A 27,861-nucleotide genomic window follows, 5' to 3' on the forward strand; every position below is an offset into this window, starting at 1 on the left:
ACTGATTTATTGACTTCCTATTATTGCAAAGATCGAATCTTGCAAGAGTGAATGGCGGCGGCAGGAGGAGAACTCCAGGGACGAAGATGGCTGAACTGCTTTTCTTCTCTCTGGAGTATGAATGAGATCTAATCTCAATTCGTAGGGAGTTTTCTTTCACACAAACCCTAGTTCGAATTCTGATGTGTTTCTATTGTTTTTCTCCTCCTTTCTTCTTCATTAAGAAACCTCCTAATTAGGAGTTATCCCAGTCCAAATCTATATTTGGATAGGGGATTATCTTAATCCTATCTGCAGATTAAGTTAGTTTACTCCTGATCTTATCAGGAGGTTACCAGATTCAAATCTAATTTGAAATTGGTCTCCTGGAGTGGATAAGGTTAAAGGCCCAACCCTTTTACTAACATTAATCTCAGATTCGCCCCATAGATGGGTGATCATATCAGCCCAGCTCGAAATGGGCTTTTGGCCCATTAGATGTTCAGTGTTTAACTAGTTTCCAATCTGCTGTCCTGTTGGGCTTCTTTGTATGGCGTGGGACCCAAGCATTGATCTACACACCAGCCACATGGGTTCGGCCCAGCCTTTAATACAAGGCCCAGCCGAATTCACTGAAAGACTCAGTAAACCCCTGAGACCATCATATGGACCCTATGGGCCCAACACTTACATTAAGTGGTCCCTGGGCCAAGCCATCTTATAAAAACCCAGGGACTGTGGGCAGGTGCAAGATTAGCCCATCAGGTACTATCCTAAATGGTCTTACACTTAACCTCTCAGCCCTTAATGATCAAGCACTGCCTGACAAGAGAGGACCTCTCCTTCGGCTACAAGGAATAGTGCCGCACTCTCCACTCACATGGATCTCGGGAATTAAAACCATTTGCAAATAATTCGAAACCGTACATATATATATATATATATATATATATATATATACTAGTTTTGCAAAACAAAATTCCAACGATTGAAATCAACTGCCGACAGTTTGGTTTCCATCAAAGAGAGTGCATTCCCGATCATTACCCTTTGTCCGACAAAGGGGCTGATCCTGTCACTATGATCACCCACTCAGATGAATTCTCAGACTGTCCCAACATACCTAGGTTTTGATCCCCATCTAAGGAACTCACTGATTGGCATATCAAAGACAGCCCGATCCGACACCTAGTGAAATGTCATAATCGAGTCTAGGGGTCAGGTGTAACTTTCCAATTTTGCCCATCTGTCTCCAAGGTCCAGGGCAATACTGGAAATCTGGTCCAGTTCAAGGATTCAAGTAATCCCATACCCAAAAAAGTACTACAAATACCACTGCGGCACCAACCACGACACCGACGACTACTACGAGCTCAAGAACAAGATCGAGTCCCTTATTCGCCACAAACACATAAAGGACTTTGTTGAAGGCGATGCCCCGATGTCATCCTCCCAGCATCCACAGGCCGAGCCCTATAATCATCATTCCTATCAGAGTCATCGAAGTCATATATGGAGGCTCGGCTTCGAGGATAGCATCCAATTCGTCTCGCAAGGCATACGCTCGGCAGTACAACACCTGGGGCCAAGCAACAAAAAGCTCGAGGTCGGAGGACCACATTTCCTTCTCAAACGACAACCTATGAGGGGTATCCATTCCCCACAACGACACGTTGGTGGTGTCAATGACCATCGCCAACTTCATGGTGAAGAGGAACCTCATTTCCTTCTTTGTGACATTCAAGAAGATGCAACCGACACTAGACTGGCTACAACCCATTAACGTGCCACTCGTCGGCTTTTCTAGGGCAGTTGTCAGGCTTAAAGGAAAGATAACCCTACTAGTCACTATAGGGACTAAACCTCGGAATGTCACTCAGATAACTGAGTTCTTGGTCGTGAAGATAGGCTTTCCCTACAATGCCATCGTAGCAAGGCTGACCCTTCACATGCTCAAGGCGGTCATCTCATCTTACAACCTTGCTATGAAGTTCCCCATAGAGCAAGGTGTAGGAGAGGTTGAGGGGAACCAACAAGATGCCAGACAGTGCTACGTGGTAGCGCTAAAAGGAAAGAACAAAGAAGCCTATACGAGTCGGGCTGAGGCCAACCAACCGAGGACCTCATCTCGATTCCGCTAGACGAGGTCGAGCCCAAGAAAACTATATGATTCGGGTCTCGCCTCCCTCAGGACACATTTTCCAAATGGTAAGCTTCCTCAAAGCCAACACTAACGTGTTTGCTTGGTTTGCCACTGATATTCCAGGAATTGACCCCTCGGTCATTACTCATAGGTTGAGTGTGGACCCGAGCTGTAGGCCAGTTCAGCAAAAGAAGAGGAACTTTGCACCGGATCGTTGAAAAGCCATCAGAGAGGAGGTGGACATGATACTCGGCGCCGACTTCAAAAGAGATGTACACTAACCTAAATGGTTGTGTAACATGGTCATGGTTAAGAAGGCTAATGGGAAATGGCACATCTATATTGACAGTACAAATCTCAACAAGGCCTACCCCAAAGGCATGTTTCCTTTACCGAATTGATCACCTCGTTGATGCCACCACAGGGTATGAGATACTGAGCTTCATGGATGCCTTCTTCGGCTACAAATAGATAAAGATGCATCCGGTCGACGAGGAGAAGACTTCATTCATCACCGAGCACAGCACCTACTGCTACAAGGTGATGGATGCATTTTGGACAGAAGAACGCTGGGGTCACCTACCTGAGGCTAGTGAACAAAATCTTCAAAAAGTAGATCGGAAGAAACGTCGAAGCTTATGTCGACGACATGGTTGTGAAGAGCCTTAGGGCTAGCCAGTACACCTTAGACCTTGGTGAGACTTTTGGGGTACTAAGAAAATACAACATCATGTTGAACCCCACCAAGTGCGCCTTTGGGGTCAGCTCGGGAAAATTCTTGGGTTTTGTGGTCCTCAATGAGGCATAGAGGTCAATCTTGAGACGGTACAAGCCATACTAGACATGGAGCTCCCTCAATCGACCAAAGAAACTTAAATGATCACCGGCCGAGCCGTGGCCATCAGCCAATTCATGTCCAAATCAATCGATCAATTCATACCCTTCTTCCAAGCCATTAAGAAGTTAAAGGATTTCCAATGGACAGAAAAGTCTCAAAAAGCCTTTGAAGAGTTAAAGACCTACCTCGCGCTACCACCCTTGTTCATGAGGTCCCTCTTGGGAGAGACTTTATTCTTGTACCTATTGGCTAGGGATGACGCTGTCAGCTTAGTATTGGTTCGGGAAGACGAGGAGCTTCAGAGGCCAGTATATTACATCTGCAAGGTGCTCCATGAGGCCGAGGCCGGATGTCCAAAAGTAGAAAAAGTAGCCTTTGTGCTAGTAATCTCGGCCAGGAAGTTGAGGCCTTACTTTCAAGCCCATAGTATCTTAGTGTTAACCGACCAGCTTCTCAAATCGCTTCTCTTTAAGCCTGAGACCTCAGGTCGGCTAACTAAATGGGCTATCAATCTGTCAAAGTTTGACTTACACTACCAGCCAAGACCTACTATAAAGGTGCAAACATTGACAGACTTCTTGGATGAATGCACCTTCAACTACGGCCACAGCTAGGCCCTCTACCACGAGAAAGAGCAATCACTGACCTAGACTTTGTTCGTAGATGGATCCTCCAATGCCAAGGGAAGTGAAGCCGGCCTCATAGTTCTCATCCTGAATAGCAACAAGCTAGAGTATGCATTGCTGTTAGGTTTCCCCATTTCCATCAATGAAGTTGAGTACAGGGCCCTACTAGTCGGCCCCCAGATCACAAAAGACCTCAGAAGCAAGTACAACGAAGTCTTTAGCGACTCACAATTGGTTGTGAACCAAGTGAATGGAGATATGAAGCTAGAGAGCCAAATATGGCTAGATACTTGAATAAAGTCCAAGAGATAACCAACCACTTTCAACACTTTGCCCTGCATCAAGTCCCACGGGCCGAGAACACATGAGTTGACGCCCTATGAAAACTTGCCAAATACTTAGGGTCAGCCCTCGGCCGTACTGTGCACATTGAAAGCTTGACACATCCTAGCATCGAAGAGAGGCAAGTGTGCCCCATCAAAGTTGATCCTTGTTGGATGAACCCCATTCTCGCCTACTTACAACATGATCAATTACCGTTAGACAAGAATGAGGCAAAGAGATTCTGATGGTAGTCAGCATGGTACGTCATACTCGAGGGAAAGTTGTACAGAAGATCCTTCACCTTGCCCTATCTCAAATGCCTCCACCAAGATGAGGGTGAATATGTGTTAAGAGAATTTCACAAAGGCATCTGCTACAATCATCTAGGGGGCAAATCCGTGGCATAGAAAGCACTCAAGCAAGGATACTTTTGGTCGGCCATTCAAAAGGACACTATTGAGTTGGTACAAAAGTGCAATCAATGCAAAAGGCATTCCAACATTCACCATCGGCCTGCAATGACTCTCTTGGCCCTCACCAGCCCATGGCCCTTTGTAAAGTTGGTATGAACCTCCTTAGACCTTTCCCCTGGCCACGGGAAATAGGAGATACCTCGTCAAGAAAGTAGAATATTTCACCAAGTGGGTTGAAGCCGAGGCCTTGACAACCATTACAGTTAAAATGATCCAAAGATTCTTTTGGAAAAGTATCATCTGTTGGTTTGACATCCCATACATTCTCGTCACCGACAACAGTCAACAATTTGATGACGCCAAGTTTAGAGAATAGTGTGGAATCCTAGGGATAAGGTAGTAGTACACCTCGGTCGGCTACCCACAAACTAACGGGCTAGCTGAGGTCACCAACAGAACAATCCTAGACGGACTTAAGGCAAGATTAGACAGAGCCAAAGGGTTTTGGGCAAATGAATTGTACAGTATCCTCTGGGCATACCGAACGACACCTCGCACTACCATAGGTAAAACCCCCTTAAACCTAACATATGGGATGGAGGCTATCATCCCAACAAAGATTGTCCAACCAAAGCTCCAAACCGAGGCCTATTAGGAAGTTGAGAACAGCGATACATTAAGGAACAACCTAGACCTACTAGAAGGTGTATGAGAACAAGGCCAAATCAGGGTCGCATTATACCAATAAAGAGTCGCAAAATACTACAACTCCCAAGTTAGAGAGCGTCACTTCAAGGAAGATGATCTTGTCCTCAGAAAAGTCATGGTCCTTGAATACAGCATCGGAATGCTTGGCCCAAACTAGGAAGGGCCCTATAGAATCAAACAAGCGATAGGACCCAACACCTTTCAACTGGAACACATGAGTGGAAGACCGGTGCCTTGCACTTGGAACTTTGAGAATCTCCAAGTGTACTATCAATAGAATTGTAAATACCTTAGTGAAAAATTCTGAATGAAAAGTGCAAAGTTCCTCTCACCACGAATCTCTTTTTGTGTAAACTTTCTCGTTCCCTCCAACGGCTGGGAACTCTCAGCTGGCCGATTGCAGCATACAACCTTCTTTAAGGTTATACGCTCAGACTAGACCTCGGCCCCAAGGCATATGACACCTTGTGAGTCATACACCAAGCTACCTTTTCACTTTCTATGACTAAGGCAAGGGCTTCTGGGACCTTAGCTACTGTTGATAAGTTAGGCCATGACCCCAACCTCGACCTCAAAGACCCTTAAAGAAGCGAGTCTTTGGAGGCCAACAATCCAACACCGGCTAATGACTTTAAAAAAACACACGACAAACAATAAGTAAACAACAATTCTCTAATAAGGCAACCACTTGTGACCTCGGCCACAAAGCCCCTATGCGATGATGTGCTGAGCATAATGTTGGCCTCAGCCACAGTCGACTTCCATCTTTTTCACTAAGGTGAAGAGCTCCAAGACTAAGTAAAGAACGACTCGTGGTGTCAGCATCTACCTAAAGGACTCTAATACGGAACGTCCTCACAAAAAGACTAAGTAAAAGACATTTTGAGGTAAATGATTACTATGGCAAGTTTCTTTACAAAGATGCCTCTTCGAGGGGAGGCATCGATCCCTACCACAAAGCAAAAAGAAGAAAATAAAAGAAGTAAGGAAGAACATCCTTGGTAAGAAACTCAGGTTGTATTCACTCAAGTGTCTTTACAAGAAAAAGGGCTCTTATGAGGGAGGCGTCATCCCCTTACAAAAAAAGAAGAAAAAGAAAAATTTACAAGTATCAAGGGAACACAGGCCCAAACAAAAGAAAACAAGAAAACAATTTTATTGGCCCACTCCAGTCTAAGTGGTGGCCTGGGCAGTGACATTGGTGACTAGGTTGTCGTTCGTTCCTAGTATATCTACTACTCGGCTAGCTTCATTAGCGAACGGATCCAGCTCGCTTATGTTGAAGCTCGGAAGAACCTTCGTCACCTGGGCCTTGCAGTCCTCAAATTCCTCAAGGTAAGCTTGGGAAGCAAACGATGTCAGGTCTGTCTCATGTTCCTCTGAGGCCTTGTATTTTTCAACGACCTTTACGGCCGATTACTCTAGTTGTTGCTCCATTGAGACCAAGGAGGACTTCAATTCCTTCACAAGCTCTTTGTTATTGGTCGTCTCGACCTCGACCTTCTTGCAATGCTCGTTCTAGTCACGTACCTAGCTCTTGGCCGCCTCTCAACTAGATTGCGCCTCAGCCACTTGCTACTTCAGACACTCGATCTCCTCTTGCACCCACCAAAGTTGTTGAATCAGCACCTCGACCTTGTCACAAAGGTTAACCAAGAAACCATCTACACATACAAAAGGAAAAATGTTAGTCACATACCAAGAAGACCTTGACGACATGATGGACTCGAAGTAGTATACACATACCTTAGTGGACTTGTCCAATAGTGTGTTCTAGACCGAGTCCACCGAATATTGAGTCCAAGACTAGCGGTGTCCCTAAGGAGGACCATGTCGACCGCTAGCTGTCAGCCAACACTTGGGATTGATAAGGAATGATCGGTTCGTTGTCCCACAGATTAAATGACCGAGGCTCTGCCTGATGTGACCCACCCAAAGTCCCTCAAGCTAACGCTACTCGTCCAGCTAAAGCCTTTTCGCCTGAGGATCTCAGATCATTTCAGCAGGGCGCTTCTGTACTTGCGTCTTCCTACAAGCCTCCTCGGCCTTGACCTATTGTCTTGTAGCGCCCTCTTCCGGCTGACGCTGAGGCGTGCTCTCGGCAGATTCTTTCTAGACAACTCCCTTTAACACTACTGCGAGCAATTTCACCTTCTTGTCGCTCTCCATTTTTGCGAACAAGAGAAGCAAATGAGTTAGAAAAATGCCAAAAAAACTCAAGCAACTTTACAACTAGCAAATAGTGGGAAAGTCCATACTGAGGGGGCAAGACTAAGGTCGGCCATAACCAAGGCCTCCTCCTCCTTCACCAAGAATCCGGCGTGAATCATCCCGCCCAACCGAAGCTGAGTCATCACGGCCTTCTCCTCATCACTACTATGTGGCTTTATCCTCTCGATCAATGTATCTGATCTCTCCCAATCAGATCGAAAGGACCAACCGTCGAAGCAACTCACGAAGAAGAATTTCTTCTAGTTGTGGACAAACGATGGGTTGTCCACCACCCTTTGCTACTAGCCTTAGAAGTAAAACAAGCCTTCCTCGTTAGGGTGATTCCTTAGTGTGAACAAAACATTGAAATATATTTAGTGTTACTGTCACCTCTCGGAGATGAGCCATCACCAATACGATCACTATCGTCCTAACAACATTGGGGGTGAGTTGGCTAAGGGTGAGGTTGTAATGGGTCAGGATCTTGGGGATAAGGGAGTGCAAGGGAAACCACAGTCCGAAGTGAAGGAAATGCTCGTGGACGTACACCTCCCTTTCAAGAGCAAGCCATGGCCTGTCACCCACGCAAGGTACTCTAATCCTATAGTCCCTCGAAATGTGGTACCTCTTAGCCAACGCGCTAACTTGCACCCTGCCGAGAGTACTGTCAAAGTCAGAGTGAGGGGAGCATCCCAACATCACACCTCGACGCTCAACCTCGGCCTACTCCTTAGTTGTAGGCTCCTCGGCATGTTCCACATCCATCACATCAAGGTGCACAAGAATATTCCCTAGGACATCAGCCCTCGGCTACGTGGAATCGATGCTCTCATTAGCAGAGCCTGCACTCTATTTATCACGCTCAGCCCCGTGAAATGCGATTCTCTCCCTCAGCACTTGGGTGCTAGACATCTGAGAGGAGCTATTGGAGTCACTATTATCACTCCCATCACTACTAGGAGTGCTGCTAGGAGTACTCCAGTTAGGAAGGTTATACTCCTCACAACCCAAATTCGAGGCCGACATGTTGAGGACAGGAATCCTTTACCTAAATATGTTTGTTAAAAAAAGTTTAAAGGAATTGGTTGTTGATAGCCGAGGTGTCCTTAGTAGCTCCTAGGCAGAAGGTTTTGAGCAAATGGAGAGTTGCTTAACCACCCTCCCTATTTAAAGCAAAATGTATGGCTCAGATCCAATTGATCCAATGGCCGTGGACTTGCTGACTTGACAACCCGAACCGATGGGCTCCACGTGGCATCGACCTCGGGAGATGAAATGACGCCAAGAGACAGGGTCGGTTCACCCATCAACTCTGGCTCACGGATATGCCGAACCGGATCCCCTCCCCGCACCGTCTCGTGCACGACATCATCCAGTTGACTTCGACACTTGTCCTACATACGAACATGCAATGCTTGTCCTACGTATAGACATGTGACGCTCGTCCTGTGTATGATCATATGATGGGAGACATCAACACCCATGCAAGGCACGAACAACGGACATAGATAGCCTATGCCCACACGGGCCACGGTTACAAACCCTCGGCCCAAGGTGGTCCTTTACTGATGCAAAGGGAGAGCAAAGGAGCAATTGTCGCACAACCCCTAAGAAGAGCTTTGCATTCGAGGCCAACGTCTCCACGCAAGTACACTATACTCTCTTCGATCGTAGTCGAGACCTCAACGCAATGTGCCAAACAACCTCGATCGCTATGGTCTCGAGAGCGGGGGGCAAGTGATATAGTGGTATTCGGCCGACTCGTAGATCTTGACACATGGCATTGGCCGGACGCATTCCGGCTATCCCGCAGACCCTAACATGTGGCGTCGGTCGGATGTATCCTAGCCACCCATCACCAACCACTACTAACCGCCACACCTTCTCCTAACTACTCCTCTCAGTCTTAGGCAACTCCGACTACAAAAAGGGACTCCTCCGTTGGCCTCTAACATTGGAAATTATATTATTGCCCTCGACTCCATATTTTACACCAACACACATCATTAAGGGGTTGGTGATAGTAGAGAAGTCAATCAATCGGGTCTGGTTCTACAAAGGGTGGATCACTCCCGAATCGATTATTGACGACTTTTATAAAATAAACCTAGAAACTAACCAATCAATAATCGAGATAGTAAACTATTTAATTGTTTTTTATATATATACTACCTATGAAATTTATATTTTAAATATAAAATGTAACAAAAATTATAAAAAAATCAGGAGAGACCTGTACATTATTGATTATATATATATGTATACATTGTTGATTATATATATATATATATATATGTATATATATATATTTGATTTGGAGCAGCAATAACTGATCCGAATCCAAATATTTATAAAAAAAAGTATATCAAAAACAAAGATAGAATTGGTTTGGTTCGGATCTGACAGATAGACCCGACCCACTAGATCTAAGAGACGTGCAAGTGATGAGGTCCCATTGACCTTGGGGTTTGATCCGACGCCTCCAAATATGGAGGAACGCCGAGTGACCATTACAAGGTTTTGATCCTTCACCTCGATATTTGGAGGGACGCCGAGTGACCATTCAATTAATTGCCTGTCATTTTGGATTAGATAAGATACCAGATAGCAGAGAAGTGGGTAGGAAAAGTGAGTAAAACCCCGTTTACACAGCAGATGGCAAGTTGGCAGGACGGAGACAATGAAAGATCCACTGTAAAGACCTTCCCCATTCATTTAATCTCTCTCTCTCTCAGTCTTGCAAGTTGATCTATTAGGAAAAAAAACCCAAAAAAGAAAAAGATCAAGCTGTAAACGTAAGACCTTCCCTATTCATTAAATCTCTCTCTCTCTCAGTCTTGCAAGTTGATCTATTAGCAAAAAAAACCCCCCCTCCCCAAAAAAAAAAAAAAGATCAAGCTGTAAACGTTGAATGCTTCTTCAATATCTCTATCTACAGCGGCTATAAAAACATTAGCAAACCTTTCTCTCCAAGGCAGACAGGAGGCTCGGAGGCTAGAGCTGAACTGACCTCCACCACTCCTACACAACCCATTTCTTCCTTCCTGTTCCATCCTCTTCAGTCTGCAGACCAGAAGTGAAGGACCATTCATCTCTCCTGTCCTCTCCTCTTCATACATATCTGCACTACCCCTCAGCGACTCCAAGCAAACCAAACATGATGAGAAACCTCACCTATGTCCAACTACTCCAGGCTTCCTTTGCCACTGCTTTCTTCTTAACCCTCCTATTCCAGACCCCATTGGCTCACCTCATTCAGCTCCACTCCCACAACCCCACAGTCTCGCTTTCGTTGCCCGTCTGCCTGCTCATCTCCATTCTCTACTACTTCTACACTCGTCCATTCCCAGTTCTAATGTTAGACTACGCCTGCTTTAAACCTGACTTCGACCGTAAGTTCAGTTTAGAAGCGTGCCTGTATCTTGTTCGCCGGACTCAACGCTTCTCCTCCAAAAGCGAAGACTTCATGATGGGCATCTGTAATAAGTCTGGCCTAGGTGATGAAACCTACTTACCCAGCCCCATCGCCTTTCAAACAGAGAGCGGAGTGAAGTTAGAATCCGCCATTGAAGAATCCAAAGAAGGGATCTTCTCAGTCATTGATTCACTCCTCTCCAAAACCCAGACCGACCCACGACGTATAGACATCGTCATTGTCACCTCCGGCATTTTCGCGCCGGTTCCTTCCCTTACGTCCCTCGTAGTCAACCATTACAGCCTAAGACCAGACGTTAAAACTTTCAACCTCTCTGGTATGGGTTGTAGCTCAGGCGTCATTTCCATCGATATGGCCGCGAAGCTCTTGAAAAGCAGCAGACGTATAGGATACGCCCTCGTCGTCGTCACCGAGAATATCAGCTCGAATTGGTACTTTGGCCACGACCGCCCCATGCTCGTCACCAACTGCATCTTCCGTGTCGGTTGCGCTGCCGCGATGATCACGAACGATTCAAGCTGCCGCGCGGTCGCCAAGATGGAACTCGTCAACTCGCTCAGGACTCATCATGGAGCCGATGATAGCGCTTACACAGCAGCGTTTCAACTCGAAGATGAGGCTGGTAATCCCGGGGTAGCACTCAAAAAGGACCTGGTTCGAGTTGCTGGCGTTGGCTTGCGTGAGCACATCCGGTCGCTTGCACCCCGAGTTCTCCCACTGAGTGAACTCGTTTTGTACGCGTACTCGATCGTAATGTTTACGTTATCCAACGGGGAGTCGAAGCCAAATGTACCTGACTTCACAAAGGCATTTGATCACATCTGTATCCATACGGGTGGGAAGGCTGTGATAGAACAGGTGTCACGAGTGCTACTACTCGGCGACGAGGTGACAGAGCCGGCTCGGATGTGTTTGCACCGATTCGGGAACACGTCTGGTAGTCTAGTATTCTACGAGTTGAGTTATTTTGAAGCCAAGAAAAGGTTGAAGAGGGGAGATAAGATGTGGATGCTGGCGTTTGGGACGGGATTCAAGGTGTGTAGCCTGGTTTGGAAATCGCTGAGTGATTCGTGCAAAGAAATTGAAAATCCATGGAACGATTGCATTCATCGATACCCATTAAAGAAGTGGTAGAAGGTTTCAACTATCTCATTGAAATGGGTGTACAGCCCCGCGAAGGCATGAAACCAAAAAATAGTATATATATTATATATATATAAAAGGCGAAGGAAAAGCAGTTGTTATCTTTTATTATATATGCGTAATTAATTGGTAATTTGGAAGGTCTTATTGTTGGGTCATTATTTAATAATGAAGCTGATTCAAGGAGAGCTGCATATAATTTCTTATTTCTTAATTAACTACTGGAACTGTATTTATTTAGTTCCCCCAAAACAGTACCTTCTTGGTGTTCTTTTAAAGTCATTTTTACCTAATTTTGAGATTAATCGTGGGTAATGTGAAACATCTCAAATGAGGATGAGAATGGGTAATTCGTTTATATATATAAAATTGGGTAGTAATAAGTTTATGAGAATGTAGACGTGTGTGTTAATGAATACACAAGATATATTGATTTAATTCACAAAATCCCATTAATTAAGAAATCCATATTATTTTTCAGATTTATGTGGGGAATAGGAAAAGTTTCTTTTCATGTGTATCATTTGTCAGGGTAATTAGTGAATACCTCTTAGGTGGGTAAATAACTTTTCCACTTGAAGAGGAAAGTTTTCAACACTTGAATACAAAAATACCCCTTTTAATAATGGATTTTTATGACTAAAATGGTCATTGCCTTATTTATATGGGAAAAAAAAAGAACATGGGTAAATGCATTTAGTAAATCTTTCCTGGAAACACATACCTGGATAAATGCATTTATCTAATAATTAACTTACCAAAAAGCAAACAAGGCCCGAGAGAGAATCTAGATAATTGAGAGATGGCCAAGTGGGTGAGCAGATGTGCCACCATGTTTGCTTCCCCAAAAAAGCCACAATTTTTTTGGGTAGGAGGACCATGGCTAAGGGTGCAAGTTGAGCTGGGTTAGGTCAGGCGGTTCAGGTCAACCCTAACCCAATCTGAGTTGTTGAACCCCCACCCAAGCCTAAAATTTTGGATTGGGTTATGATCAGGTTGGGTTATGTCAGCATTAAGTTGGCTTCCATTAGTCTTAGGTTGACCAACTTCTCTACTTTTTTCTAAATGTATTATTTCCCTAGACTCGTTCATGTTAATTCAATATTAGTGTTACTATCTGTAAAACAACATGTATGTATAGCCTTTAAACTTAAAAGTTTTTGACATACAATATACATGTATGTACAGATAGATATATAAATACTTTTAGTGAAAAAATAATAAAAATGTGTAGATGTATACATTTATAGATGCATAGTTGCACATACATACATGCACGAATAGTTAATATACATATACATAAGTACTTATATGCATAGATACATATTTATATTAGTGTAACATCAAGTGCGCATCAAAATCAAGGCAAGTATCTACTTTATAGTATAAATATTTAAATTTTAAAAAATGCACCAAACTTTAATTCAATTTATGTCAAGTTCATACTCTTCAACCCTAACTCACCCCTAACCTAAACTTTAATCTAACCCGATGTCAGCATCCAAAATTGAACACGTCTCTCCCTTAAACTATAAATCACTTATACGGACACCTCATTTAACTTAGCGGACGTTACCAAAAGACTCTAAGTACCCTAAAATCCTTACCTATCAAATTTTGCCTTAAAAATCTTCGTTTTCCCTCAATCAAAGCAAATTCTTTTCTAACTCTTATCATTGATCAAGAGCCATAATCTCATGAATCTCCTAAATACAAGTTTCTTTAGACCTATTGGAGCCTGCCAACGAGTTTGAGTCACCTAGAAACTCCCTCTCTTGCCTTCAAATTAGGCAAGACTTGTCATTGGCATGCATAACTTTCCTGTGGTCTACCACTAACACAATAACCTCTCTAGAGGCAATCTTGGCCACCTAAATCTGTCAAACCCTTCGATGAGAATATTCCCTTTTTAAAACTTTTATCTAAAATATCCCCAAGAACCCTTAAAATATCCAAAATACGCATTCACCTTTCCTTTTACCAAGAAACCACTAAATTTACCCCATTTGGACTATTTTATCCCAAAGAATTCTCAAAATACCCTTCATCCTTCTTCCTACTCAAAATATCCCTGAATTCACCTCACTTAGACTATTTTACCCCTAAAAACCTTCAAAATACCTAAAATACCCTTCACTCACACTCTTTCTCTCCAAAGTACCCATATTCTTACCACCTTTAGATGCTTCTACCCCCAAAAATTTTCAAAACAGCTAAACTACCCTCAGTATCCTTTTACCCTAGAATGCTTATGCTTATCAAATTTCTAGACCCTCCTACCCAAAATACCCATCAACCTTCCTCTTACTAGAATACCCCAACTTTTACCATTTTTGGACTCTCCTACTCTTAAACTTTTACAAAATATCCAAAGTACCCCCTCAACCATCCTCTCACTAGAATACCCTACTTTTACCACTTTTAGATTCTCATATCCTTAAACTTTTTCAAAATACCCAAACTATCCCTACTTGGACATTATAAACAGGGGATGAGAGGAAGTAAGAAGGGAGGCCTTGGGGGAGAACCTTGGGAATCAAGCTATCCAACTCCTCTCATGACACATTATTCTTGCCACCTTGCCATTGCTGGTCAGGAACAAGCTTGAATGAGGATCTAGGCCATCACCTCTTCTCAAACCTGCATTTGCCAACCTCTCTTTCCCTAGCACTCATCCCCTTTGTGATCGGTTCTAATGATGCCAAAGGACTTAATTGAAATCATCCATATTGGAGGGAGATTCAAAATTTCAAGAATCTCTCTCCTCCCTCTCTTGTTTTTGTCTTTTCCTCTTCCCACTCTTAAGTGCATGGGAAAACTCCTTGACCCACATTGCTTGGGAAAGGAGTGGAAGTAGAGTATATCTATAATTTTGCTCTCTCTATGGGTATGAACCCATAAGAGGAGAGCACTATAGATATTTCATGCATGTGAGGGGGTTGGGGTGCTTTTCTCATGCACATGCCGAGTAGGGCCAGGCCGGGTCGGGGCGTGGGTGAAGGCACGAGTGTGGGTGCAGGTATGTGTACATATACGTGTACGTATGCACGGTACATCGAATAACATTTGCTTTTTAACCGGATTTGAACTTCAAATTAAATGTTTTTATGTCTACTCGAACAGGTGTTTGTTCGAATTTCAAATTTAATTTTTTTAAATGTTTTCTCTTTCTCTTTTCATGTCTCTTCCTCTCTGTGCCTCTTTGAACAAGCGCAATGTTCTGAAGAGGCTCCTGTTTGAAAGGACACATTTTTGTACATTCGGGTCTGAGACCAATCTATAAAAAGGGTGTTGGTCAACCTAGTTTTCACACATCAAAATTTTCGACAGTCTTCTTCTCTGTAAAATCTAAGTATCATCCTTTTGTGGTTCATGGAGGTCTGGTAAGTGAGTGCATGCCTACCAATAGCCTATGGGCTATTTTATCTTGGCGACTGATTTGCCATCACCCGATTGCACCATAGGGGGAAAATGTGGTTTTAAGGAGAGTGACCAAGTGGCACAACTCAGCCCTCCTTCTCTCTACAACTTCTCAGTTTCGCAATTCTGCAACAACACACTCCTTCAAGTTCTAGTTTTAGAAAGCGATTACTGATAAGTTACATTCTGACTTCTTTGTTATTTCACAACATTCTTAAAATTGCATTTATGGAACCTATATCTACTAACCCTTTCATGAGAAACTGGATACTGTCAACAGTTCCCGATTTCTCTAAGATTGAATCCTTCAATGGAACCAACTACAAGTGTTGGAGATAACGCCTGTTCTTTGCCTTAGAGCAGTTAGGAGTAGCCTTTACTTTGACTGAACTGAACCCATTAAACATGGAGGAGCCAGCCCGTTCTGTTATTGTAGAACACAGGAATACAGCCAACCACCTCCGCACTAACCATATCCCCAACTGCATGTCCAATGAACTGTATAATGTCTATTCTTCCTACAATTATGCCTATGAAATTTGGAATGCTTTGGACAATAAGTATGCTTTGGAAAATGCTGAAAATAAGAAATATGTAATTGCCAACTTCCTACACTTCACCATAAAAGAAGACATGGGTGTGTCTGCCCAAATAGATGAGTTCCAGGTTCTTGTGGGGGAACTAGCAAAAGAAGGTGATGAAGGGGAATTCGGCCCGACCTCGTAACAGGGAGACACGTGGGTGTGACTTGGCATAAGAGACAACTCAACATGATCAGATCGGCACGTGGGCGTGACTCGACACAAGTGATAGCTCAGCATGATCAGTTCGCTACAAAGCGACATCGGGTACCCTGATACCCCGAACTAAAGCTATCCCGAACTGAGATCACCTTGGTATCAGGTCGCGACCAGGGTAAACGATAGCAAGTCCGCAATAGGACAAACCCGGGCAGATGGACCACCTTGGAAAGAATCCACCTCGAGACAAGCCTATCTCGGTGCAAGATCATCAGTACTAAAGCACTTTGGCATTCAGAGCAGGTCGAGTCTGAAGGATACAAGCTCAGACAGCTCTCCCCTAGGCAGCTCGCCACCAAGTAGCCCACTTCACAGGTAGCTCGCTATCGAGTCAGACTGACCCCTGCGTGACAACCCCAAGGATCTCACCATCGTACTCCGCATTTTACGGGATTATGACTCGTAACGGATATATTAGCTCACCCACTCCCCGATTCAGACGGGAGCAGGCAACCTTACCAGCTGGTGGTGTTTTACCCACCTAACACGCAAACGGATCCCATCACAGCGAGGATCCAAGAACTGCTCCACCAACCCACGGGGACTCCAGTATATAAAGACTTCACCCCCAGGGGCGAAGGTATGTGTTTTTAATGTGTGTGTATGCGTAATCTTTGCTCTCTAGCTCTCAAACTCACTATTATCATCTTCAAGCTCTCTACTACTACTACTGTGTGCAAACTTAGCCATCAGAGTGTCCCCGCCGGGTAAGCCACTCCGGGATCTCTGACTCCTCTCTTGCAGGTTACCCCAGTTCTCGTCATTGCTAGCAGCCAGGTTGTCTCCAGCAGGAAGCAGCCGGGTTATGCCACATCATTTAGCGCCATCTGTGGGAACTCGTTACTAAAAGCCCTTCATCTTCATTTCAAAAACCTCAAGCTCGAAATCAAACCCATGGCTTCCTCCAGCAATGCCAGACAGCACAACGAAGCGAACGTCTCCGGGGGGCAACCTCAGTTCCCGACTATCTGCATAGGCCAGTTCACCATACCGCTCCCGCGGGTGGGATTCCAGCACCTATTGTACCTCAACCGACTGTGCCTGTGAACGCCCCACTTCCCCTTGTAGTGGGTGCGACTTCCATTGAACCCTCTATGGTTCCCTCTGGAGTCGGAGAAAACCAACTAAGCGACCTAGTATACTGTGTGATGGCTATCCAAGCCCAAATGCAGCAGGTCTAGCAGTTCCAGTAGTACCAACAGCAGGTTCTGCACCACATGTACCAATAGCAGTTCCCACCGCTGCAGCAGAACCAACAACCAACCCCACCTCAGTGTATGATCACCCCGAGCAAGCCTCACCGCCAAAGCAGCCATCCTCGCTGGGGAGAGACCTCCCAGGTCTCGTCTCATGGCAAGAGGGAAAGACAAGTTCCTCCCGTCTCCCAATAAGTAAGCAGTTCGAGAGATACTCGACCCACCAGAACTAGTTCACCTCGGCCCTTGCAACCTGAAGGCACTCTTGCAAAAAACCAGTTCGAGGTCCTAGCCAAGGACTCTAGACAGGCCCTTTCCGTCCATAGTAGCCACAGCGTGCGCAGAGATCAGCAATACTGTTGCGGAGCCAATCAAGTAGCAACGAAGGAGACGAGCTAATGCACCTCGAGCGGTAGACCCAAGCCAGCTTGCGGGACCTAGCCGACCTGAGCAGCCCAAAGGTAGGGTGGAGGTAAGCTCGGGAATCACAAAAATCGCTCCCCTCCTCTCTGTGCCCTCTCCACTATCCTCCGAGCTCCTGGCCTCCTCGATGTCAATGAACTTCAGGGTCCCCCCTAGATAAATATGTCGGGTCTTTCGACCCCAATGATCACGTATATTCTTTCTAGTCCCAGATGCACCTCGTTGGGGCTGACGAGGCTTGCTTGTGTGTTGCTTTCTCCACGACCTTCAAAGGGGTAGCTCGCACTTGGTATAGAAACCTTGCGCCTGGGACAGTTAAAAGTTGGGCGCAGCTCGTGCAATTGTTCACCTTGCACTTCATCTCCAGTAAGAAGTGTCCGAGGTCACAAGAAAGCCTTCTCAGTATAGTCCAGAGGGAAGAAGAGTCGATTCGAAGCTACATCAAACGCTTCAACGACACTTGTTTACTAATCCGGACATAGACCCCGCTGTGAGGCTCGCGGTAGCAAAGAAGGGGATCATCCACAGGGAATTCAAATGGCATGTCGTGGCAAACAAACCCAAAGACATCACAGAATTCCTTAAGCTCGCCGATCAGTTCATCGGGACCGGGGAGGAGATGAACCAAAGGACTGAAACCCCAGTAGAGAAAAGAAAGAGAGAAGACCACAACTCGAACAATGGTGGCGGCAAGAGGAAGAAAAGCAAGTCCCCAACCAGGGGAGGGAACATGTCAAATTTTCATCCCCGAGCTCCCCCGGTTGAAAGAACGAGTTACACTCCTCTCAACGCGAAGCGGGGGGAAATCCTCATGGCGATCAAGGACGCCTCTTTTGTGAAGTGGCTGCCCTGGTTGAGGGAAGACCTGACCACTAGAAATAAAAAATGTATTTTCTCATTTTCATAGAGATCACGGTCATAGTACCGAGGATTGTAAAAACTCTGCGACGAGATTGAAGAGCTCATCCATCGCGGGTACCTGAAAAATTTAGTACAAAAAAGTAATAAAAACCAGGCAGATCGGCAGGGGGAGCAAAGGAGAGATGCTCCTGAGCCCAGCAGCCAGCGCAGCGAGCAACCGTAGAGACAGATGCTCGAGGAGAGACCAATCTGAGGGATGATCAACACGACCACTGGCGGATCCATAGTCGCGGGCTGCACCTCAGCTATAGGAAAGTCCTCAGTTCGCGAGGTAGAACACGGAGAGCAGAATCCATCGAAGCGACCTAGGTCCGAAGACCCAATTTTCTTCATAGAAGATGATGCATGAGGAGTCCAGTACCCCCATGATGACGCACTGGTTATAAAAATGAGGGTCAACGACTTCGAGGTGAAGCGTATTGATAGCTATGATTATAACCCTAGCAAGTGCACTAGTTATCAAGTAGTATAAAAATATCGTTTCCACGAGGATTTAACAAAATAAGTATTAGAACTACATCCTTCCTTAATTATTTGGACAATCGAAATTCAAATTTAAGGCTAAGAACTAATGGAAAGCAAAAAAAGAAACAAGAGCAGAACTAACCAATGCTGAAGTATGTAACGATTGATTGAATTCGCTAGGACTTTCGGTCCACCTAACCATTCCAATGAATATTAATGGATGAGATTATCCAAGATAATTTGTCATTCCCATAAGCTGAAGTCTTTCCAGTTGTATTTAATATTCTCTCTCGAGATATACTAAAACTACTTCTATCAGGTAACCCCTCGATCTCTCGACTAGAGTTCTCAAGATAGAAACACATTAAGTCCAAGGAAAAACTATTATATTCAGATGAATCATGTGTATATACCCCTATATACCATTCAATTCATACCATGAATTATGTGGTCAGCTATGTGAATTCCTCTCTCGATTCATTCACATACGCTTGATCAATTAAGAGATGGTCACTCCTAATAGCATTAAGCAAGATAATTCATAGACTATATGGAAATCACGATCTTGAATAAATAAAAATATATTCATTGATATGATTAGGCTTTCCACAACCTTAACTACAGATAAATTAGTTCATACTAACAGAAATAAAACAAACAAGAGGAAAGAAAGAACTCATGGTTTTGCCCTTTGAATTGAGATCTCCTCTTCACCTTGCCGCCACCTTCTTCTTGCAGACTTCTTGTTTGATAGCTGGATTGCTCCTCTCCTTCTTGATGCCTCTCTAGTCCACCCCCCATCCTTTTATATAGCTTAAAGGGGAGGGGGTGGTCTCCAACTCCTTCTTGGAGTTTATCTTTCAAAATTAGAAAGTCCTAATCTAATCCTATTCTTATCTCTTTATCTAGTGAACTCAATCTCTTTATCTTTCTAGGATTACGTCACAAATTTAAATCTGATAGGCTTCTCAGTTTCTTGTTCTTGCATTCGTATTAGGCTGCCTCTGCGAATTGGGCTGCTGCAAGGCTTTTCTGCAAGTTGGGCTTCAGCTGCGAATTGGGCCTTCCTACGAATTTGCCCCAACTTCGGGCCCGGATTTGACTTCGATGCAGGCCCAATCTGTGAAATCTCAGAACATGAAAGTTATATCTTTCTCTCTTATCTTTCCAGTGAGTCTTGAATCAGCCCAATCAGATCTCGGATACGAGAGTTAGGCCCAGATTACTGAATAGTGCCGAAACTGTGAAAAATCATCCGATTTGCCTTGCTTTTCTCCTGGTGCCTTCTTTCATGCCCTGAACCGAAATATGAGTCCAAATAAGTACTAATTCAGTATAAAAGACTAAATATTTGGGGATAAAAATATGATAGATTTTATTCTCATCACGTATCGTAGTTGACTCCGGCAGCTTAACAGACATCCTGTTCAAAGACGCGTTCGACAAGCTTCAACTCCGGGAAGGCGACCTCAAGCCGACAAGCACTCCACTGGTTGGCTTTAGCGGAGAGGAAGTCAGGTCCTTAGGGCGAATCTCAGTACCTGTGGGGATCGGCACCTGGCCTAGCATCGCGAGGTTCGAGCACACCTTCTTGGTGGTTGCGACTCCCTCCCCGTACAACGCCATTATAGGTCGGCCCATCACCCACGCGCTTCGCGCAGTGGTGTCCACCTACTACTTGGCTATGAAGTTCCCCACGGACTTCGAAGTTGGAACAGTGTGAGGTGACCAACTCGAGTTCCGCAAGTGCTACGTTGCCGCCCTTAAAGGGAAAGCCAACCTGGCGAATGACCTCGAGCTAGAGTGACCTGTGGAGTACTTCGAGGAGCAAGCTACGCCAATCGAAGGAATGATCCACATTCTGACCTCAATGGAACATCCAGCCAAAACCCTCTAGATCGAAGCAGTAGTCAAGGAGCCTCTCCGCTCTCGACTGGTAAGTTTTTTACTTAAAAATTTAGATGTGTTTGCATGATCCGCGGTAGAAATGTCCGGTATAGATGCTAAAATAATAACTCACAAGTTGAATACTGATCTTTTAGTTAGGGTAGTTAGACAGAAAAAATGAAACCTCACCTCGGAGAGCTGGAGGATAGTCGACGAGGAGGTCGACGAGGAGGTCGAGAAACCTCACCTCGGTAGAAATGTCCGGTATGAGTCGCTCCCAAAGCCTAAGCGCTACAATACTTCACGAGACCCATTCGCCTCTTCGGCATGGACAAAGTTCAGGAGTGGACTACGAGTCACTCCCCGAAGCCTAAGGGCCACAACCCAGTATAAGACCCATTCACCTGTTCGGCATGGACAAAGTTCAGGAGTGGACTACGAGTCGCTCCCCGAAGCCTAAGGGCCACAACCCAGCATAAGACCCATTCGCCTCTTCGGCATGGGCAAAGTTCAGGAGTGGACTACGAGTCGCTCCTCGAAGCCTAAAGGCCACAATACTTCATAAGACTCATTTGCCTCTTCGGCATGGGCAAATTCTAGGAGAGTGGATTACAAGTCGCTCCCAAAGCCTAAAGGATAAAATACCGAACTAGCAGGGACCTCGGCACCACATGAGACCTGCTTGCCCCACGATTTCACTCACCTCGGCATATGTTGCGTGGAGTTACCCCTACTAAGCCTTCGTAGACAGTTCGAGGTAACAAACACTTAGAAAATTTTCAATTACGATTATCCATACTTATTATCCAACTCGGTAGCTCGACAATTCGGGTAATCTACACATTTGTTGCCTAGATCGGAAGCTATCTATACTTAGAATATCTTTTACACGAAGGATTACTCAAAATTCGGTATTTCATTCACAAGAGATGTAGGTACATAGATTTTGTTCTAACCCGAGCTCAGCGGCTCCAGGATGTACATCCGATACAAGAAAAGAAAGCTCAAAGATCATGGTTGTCAGTAGGATCGGTCTCCATATGATCTTCCGTGACCTCTTGGTTCAAAGGGCACTCCTCAACCTCGTCATCACTCCCTTCCTCTGACAAGCTGGGCTCTGCATCCTCGGGAGTAAGTCTAGACGCGGAGATGGCTTTGATATCGAGGTCGGGGAACTTCTTTCTCATCACGTACTTGCACAATTTAAAGCCGGAGTGGTAGGAGCTCAAATCGTACTCCACTTGGAGATTGTGAAACTCCAAAGACTGCTTGAAGTGCTCCACAGCCTGGCCTCGTGCCTCTTCCACAGTGGTCTCGAAGATCCGAGTTCGCTCTTGAACCATCACCATGAGATCTTCAACTTCTCGTCAAAGCCTCATTCTCTCCTTGATCAGCGCCGAGTTCTCCACATTCAACACGGAGATCTGCTCCTGCTGCTTCTCCTTCTCCTCGGTCAACGCAGAAATCTGCTACTACTATTTCTCCTTTTCCTCAGTTAAAGACAGAATAAGCTCCTTCTGACCTTGAGCTCCCTTCTTGGCCCGGAGCACCTCGCCCCGAGCTTTATCGAGTTCATGATACAATTTCTGTGCCTCCTCTTTGGCTTCCTGAAAACTACCTCAAACGAATTTGCGACTGACACATCAGCGCATGAATGGAGTTCACATGGCAAGGAAAAACCGAGGTAAGAGCATTTTGAAAAGTTCACAAAGAAACAAAAGTATAAGGTAAAAGCATCTACCACCATGCAGTAACTGGCAGCCCGAGCCACAAGCTGAGTCGTAGGCATTTCGGCCCAATCCGCGACCTCCTCAGAGAAGATGGCCTCCTCACTCTTACGAATCCTGAACTTATAAGACAAGATAGTCCTCTTCGGAGGCTCGTGTGGAGGTCTAGGAGAGAACGTCGGCTCGGGAGGCTGAGCAACTTCCGGCTCAGGCGCTGGGGTGCTCTCTGGTTTATGCTGCCGAGCACTTCCCTCTTCTTCCTCCAGATCCACCATGGGAGGGTGAGGGCGGACCTCCTCCTAGGGGAGATCAGCAGAGATCGGCTCCGTGATGTGGACCTCGGGCGGGGCAGGGGTTGAAGGGCTGACCTCCCGGCGAGGCTTCTTCGCCTTCCTCTTCTTCCCCTTCTGCATGTTGCTGAAAAGATTCCTGGCATCGACCTCTGGCATGGCGATTGCAAGAACAAAAGGTTTGCCACAAACTAATCAGAACCTTAAAAAGAAAAACAAAGGCGACCTACCAGGACTCAAGCCGGCCTGCACGAGCTTGTCTTCGACAAGGTAGTCCTTATAATCGAAGTTGAGCTCCGCCCAAGACTGGAGCGTCTCCCTTGTTTTTAGGTCCAGCCTAACACCGGAATCCTGAATGGCAGCCCTCCAATGGGTAGGAAAAGGCCACCCCGCGGGATTACGGACCACAAAATAACTCTGTTTCCCGGCCGGGATCCTATTGGGCAATTCGTGCAAAAGCTTATAGCCCGGGCGAGGAGACAGGTAGTAGGTTTGCTTGTGCTCAGGAAGGAAACAACAAGAGTTCTTCTTGATCGAAAAGATGGAAGAAAAAATGATGAGGTCAAGGGGTAGACAATACTCGTAAAAAAGAGAGATAGTCCCTACTACATTTCAGATGGAATTCGGGTGTAATTGGTCTATGGTTATATTGAAAAACTTCAGGACCTCTATTATCAAGGGGTGCAAAGGCAAACGAAGACCAGCCACGAGTTGCTCTTCAAAAATCATGATCTCATTATGATTGTGTCCCAAGGGAAGTTACCCATAGGGAGACTATAGGAGAGTTCACCCGGGAGGTTGTATTGGTGTACCAAAGCCCGAAGCCTGTCCAAAGTCATTGTTGAGGGGCCGAAGTGGTCTGGCACACGAACTGGACGAAAAATGGAGGCCAGGTCACCCGAGGCCTCTTGCGCCTCCCGGGGTGACTATCCCTTGGGAGAGCCATGGGCTAACCCTGGACCCAAAGTAACCTCATCTCGGCTACCGACCTAGGCCGAGATACCCCCCTCGGCCTCGTCTAAAAGACTATCAAAACTAAAGGAAGACATTGACGATCAGAACTAAAAAAGAAAAAGAAACTGAACCAAACTAAAAGGAAGAAGCTAAGGAAGACTCACTAAAGGAGGATGACCGAACTAGAAGAAAGTGGCGAACTAGAAAACCCGAGCTAAAGAAGCTAGGTGCAACCTCATATCCAAAGTTGGTAAGCTTGTGGCGAAGAAAATGTCTCGGGTTCCCCCTATTTATAGCCATTGTATCGGAGAAGCAACGGTCAAGATCAAAGCAATCTAACGGCTCCTAAGAAAACCGGTTGCACAACCCTCGAGGTCGAAAATAGTTTAGCGCATTTTTTGGCGTCCGCGGAATTTATAGATAGCAAGACGTCTGCGTGTAAACTACACACGACCTGTCTGACAAAGCAGCCTGGACTTTGAGCCAAATCCACTTGTCACATCGTGAACTCCTTGAGCCAAATCCACTCCCTAGCTCGAGGAGTGGGGGGCAATTGATGAAGGGGAATTTGGCCCGACCTCGTAATAGGGAGACACGTGGACGTGACTTGGCATAAGAGACAACTCAACATGATTAGATCGGCACGTGGGCGTGACTCGACACAAGTGACAGCTTAGCATGATTAGTTCGCTACAAAGCGACCTCGGGTACCCTGATACCCCGAACTGAAGCTATCCCGAACTGAGATCACCTCGGTATCAGGTCACGACCAGGGTAAATGATAGCAAGTCCACAACAGGACAAACCCGGGTAGATGGACCACCTCGGAAAGAATCCACCTCGAGACAAGCCTATCTCGGTGCAAGATCATCAGTACTAAAGCACTTTGGCATTCAGAGCAGGTCGAGTCTGAAGGACACAAGCTCAGACAGCTCTCCCCTGGGCAGCTCACCACCAAATAGCCCGACACTTCACAGGCAGCTCGCTACCAAGTCAGACCGACCCCTGCGTGACAACCCTGAGGAGATCACCACCGTACTCCACATTTTACGGGATTATGACTCGTGATGGCTATATTAGCTCACCCACTCCCTGGTTCAGACGGGAGCGGGCAACCTTACCGGTTGGTGGTGTTTTATGCACCTAACACGCAAACGGATCCCATCACAGTGAGGATCCAAGAATCGCTCCACCAACCCACGGGGACTCTAGTATATAAAGACTTCACCCCCAGGGGCGAAGGTATGTGTTTTTAATGTGTGTGTATGTGTAATCTTTGCTCTCTAGCTCTCAAACTCACTATTATCATCTTCAAGCTCTCTACTACTGCTACTGTGTGCTAACTTAGCCATCGGAGTTTCCCTGCCGGGTAAGCCACCCCGGGATCTCTGACTCCTCTCTTGCAGGTTACCCTAGTTCTCGTCTTTGCTAGAAGACAGATTGCCTCCAGTAGGGAGCAGCTGGATTACGCCACATCAGAAGGCATGATACTGCTAGATGAATTCATTGTCGGTTCTCTCATAGAGAAACTATTACATACATGGAATGATTTCAAGACTAGTTTGATGTATAAGAGGAAGGACATTACTTTGGACCAAGTAGTGGTTCGGATTAAGATCGAAGAAAAGAACAGAAAGAAAGATGAGGATCAATTTCCCAATACCAATCTAGTTGAGGAAAAGACTACAAAATTCAAAAACAATCTGAATGTGAAAAATGATCAGAAATTCAAGAAGCGACAAAAGAAAGAAAATTGCTATGTATGTGGCAAACCCGGACATTACAAGAAAGATTGCCGGTACCGAAAGGACTCTAGGAAACCAAAAGTCAATTTGACAGAGGATGTAATCACAACCATGGTAATTGAGGCAAATTTAGTTGATAAGCCGAAGAAGTGGGTACTAGACATTGGTGCCACCAAGCACATATGTTGGGATTGTAGCTCCTTCTATGAGTATATAACTTAGTCTGAGGGAGAGCAAATCTTCATGGGAAACTCACAAACTTCAAAGGTCATCGACAAAGGAAAGGTGCTCCTAAAACTGACCTCAGGAAAAATTCTAATGCTGAATGATGTGCTGCATGTGCCAAAGATCCGACAAAACTTGGTATCAGGAGCATTCCTCAACAAAGTAGAATTGAAGCTCACATTTGAAGCAGACAAGGCTGTGTTAAATAAAAATTATGTTTTTATTAGAAAAGGATACAACGCTAATGGACTGCTTGTACTGAATATTTCTGATATTGTTATGAATAAAAATGTTTCTTCTTCTGCTTATATTGTTGACTCTTTTGATAATTGGCATTCTAGGCTAGGACATTGTAGTGCTTATTTAAAATGATTATGCAAGTTAGGAGTTTTGAATGTTCCTATTAGTTTTATAAATGAAAAATGCAAAGTATGTGTAGAAGTAAAATTCACTAAGAAACCCCATAAAAGTGTACAAAGAGTAGTTGAGTTATTACAATTTATACATAGTGATCTAGGAGACCTTAAATGTCATGAAGTTAGAGGAGGAAAAAGATACTATATAACATTTACAAATGACTTCTCTAGATATGCAAAAGTAGTTCTACTTAGATCAAAAGATGAGGCTGATCAAGCTTTTATAAACCACAAAACTGAACTAGAAAACCAGATAGGAAAGAATAAAAAGACTTAGAACAGATAGATGGATTGAATATAATGGACAAACCGTAAGAAAATTCTTTGAAGAAAATAAAATTATACATGAAACCACAACCCCTTATCAACCTGAATCTAATGGAGTTGCAAAAAGACTTAACAGAACACTAAAAGAAATGATGAATGCAATGTTAATTAGTTCAGGTGCACTTCTGAACTTGTGGGGGGAAGCAATTCTAACAGCTTGTCACTTATATAATAGAATACCACCCAAGAAAAAAGGACAAATACATTTTGAACTTTGGCATAGCAGAGAACTTAGTTTGAACTACCTAAAAGTTTGGGGCTACCTAGCAAAGGTTGGAATACTTGAACATAAAAGAAAGAAATTATGACAAAAAATGTGTGACTGTGTGTTCATTGGATATGCACAAAATATTGCGGCTTATCAGTTCCTTGTAATTAAAACAATTGATAATGTTGTAGAAAACAACACAATAACAGAATCCCGAGATGCAGAGTTCTTTGAACACATCTTTCCTTGGAGAAAAGAAATAATAACTAGAGAACCCTCCCAAATCCAAACTAGAAACTAAGAACAATTGAGTGCTTAAGGAATCAGTACTTCAATTAGGCAAGAACCGGACCTATGGAAAAGTAAAAGACAAATGAGAGAAACAAACTTGGATGATAGAATGTTCACATTTCTAGTAGACAAGGACCCAGTAACCTATTAGGAAACCGTAACTTCACCTGATGTAGTATTTTGGAAAAAAACCATAAAAAGTGAAATAGGCTCTTTAGTCACTAATAACACTTGGGAACTTGTAGATCTCCCACCTGGAACTAAGGCACTAGATTGTAAATGGATTTTTAAGAAAAATTAAAACCAGATGGTACAATAGATAAGTTCAAAGCCAGATTAGTTGTTAAAGGGTTTAGACAAAAAAAAAGATGTAGACTTCTTTGACACCTACTCCTTGGTTGCAAGGTTAACTACAATTAGATTTTTATTCGCTATAGCATCCATTTACAAACTGGTAGTTCATCAAATGGATGTAAAAACAACTTTCTTAAATGGGGAATTAGAGAAAGAAATATAAATTAAGCAACATGAAGGCTTCATATTGCAAGGTCAAGAATATAAAGTATGTAAATTAATTAAGTCTCTGTATGGCTTAAAACAAGCTCCCAAACAGTGGCATGAAAAAAATGATAATGTGCTATTAACTAATGGATATAACAAAAATGATTCTGATAGATGTGTCTACACCAAATTTGAAAATGATAAAGGAGTCATGATTTGTTTATATGTTGATGATATACTAATA

General features: G+C 44.5%; 1 pseudogene; it reads left to right on the forward strand.

The window, feature by feature from the left end:
- The first annotated feature begins 10,227 nt into the window (after positions 1-10,227).
- Positions 10,228-12,027, forward strand: LOC104605511 (3-ketoacyl-CoA synthase 1 pseudogene; annotated as a pseudogene).
- Positions 12,028-27,861: the final 15,834 nt, after the last annotated feature.

This window comes from Nelumbo nucifera, chromosome 1 (genome assembly GCF_055504915.1).
Source record: "Nelumbo nucifera cultivar China Antique chromosome 1, China Antique-T2T, whole genome shotgun sequence".
Classification (NCBI taxonomy): Eukaryota; Viridiplantae; Streptophyta; class Magnoliopsida; order Proteales; family Nelumbonaceae; genus Nelumbo; species Nelumbo nucifera.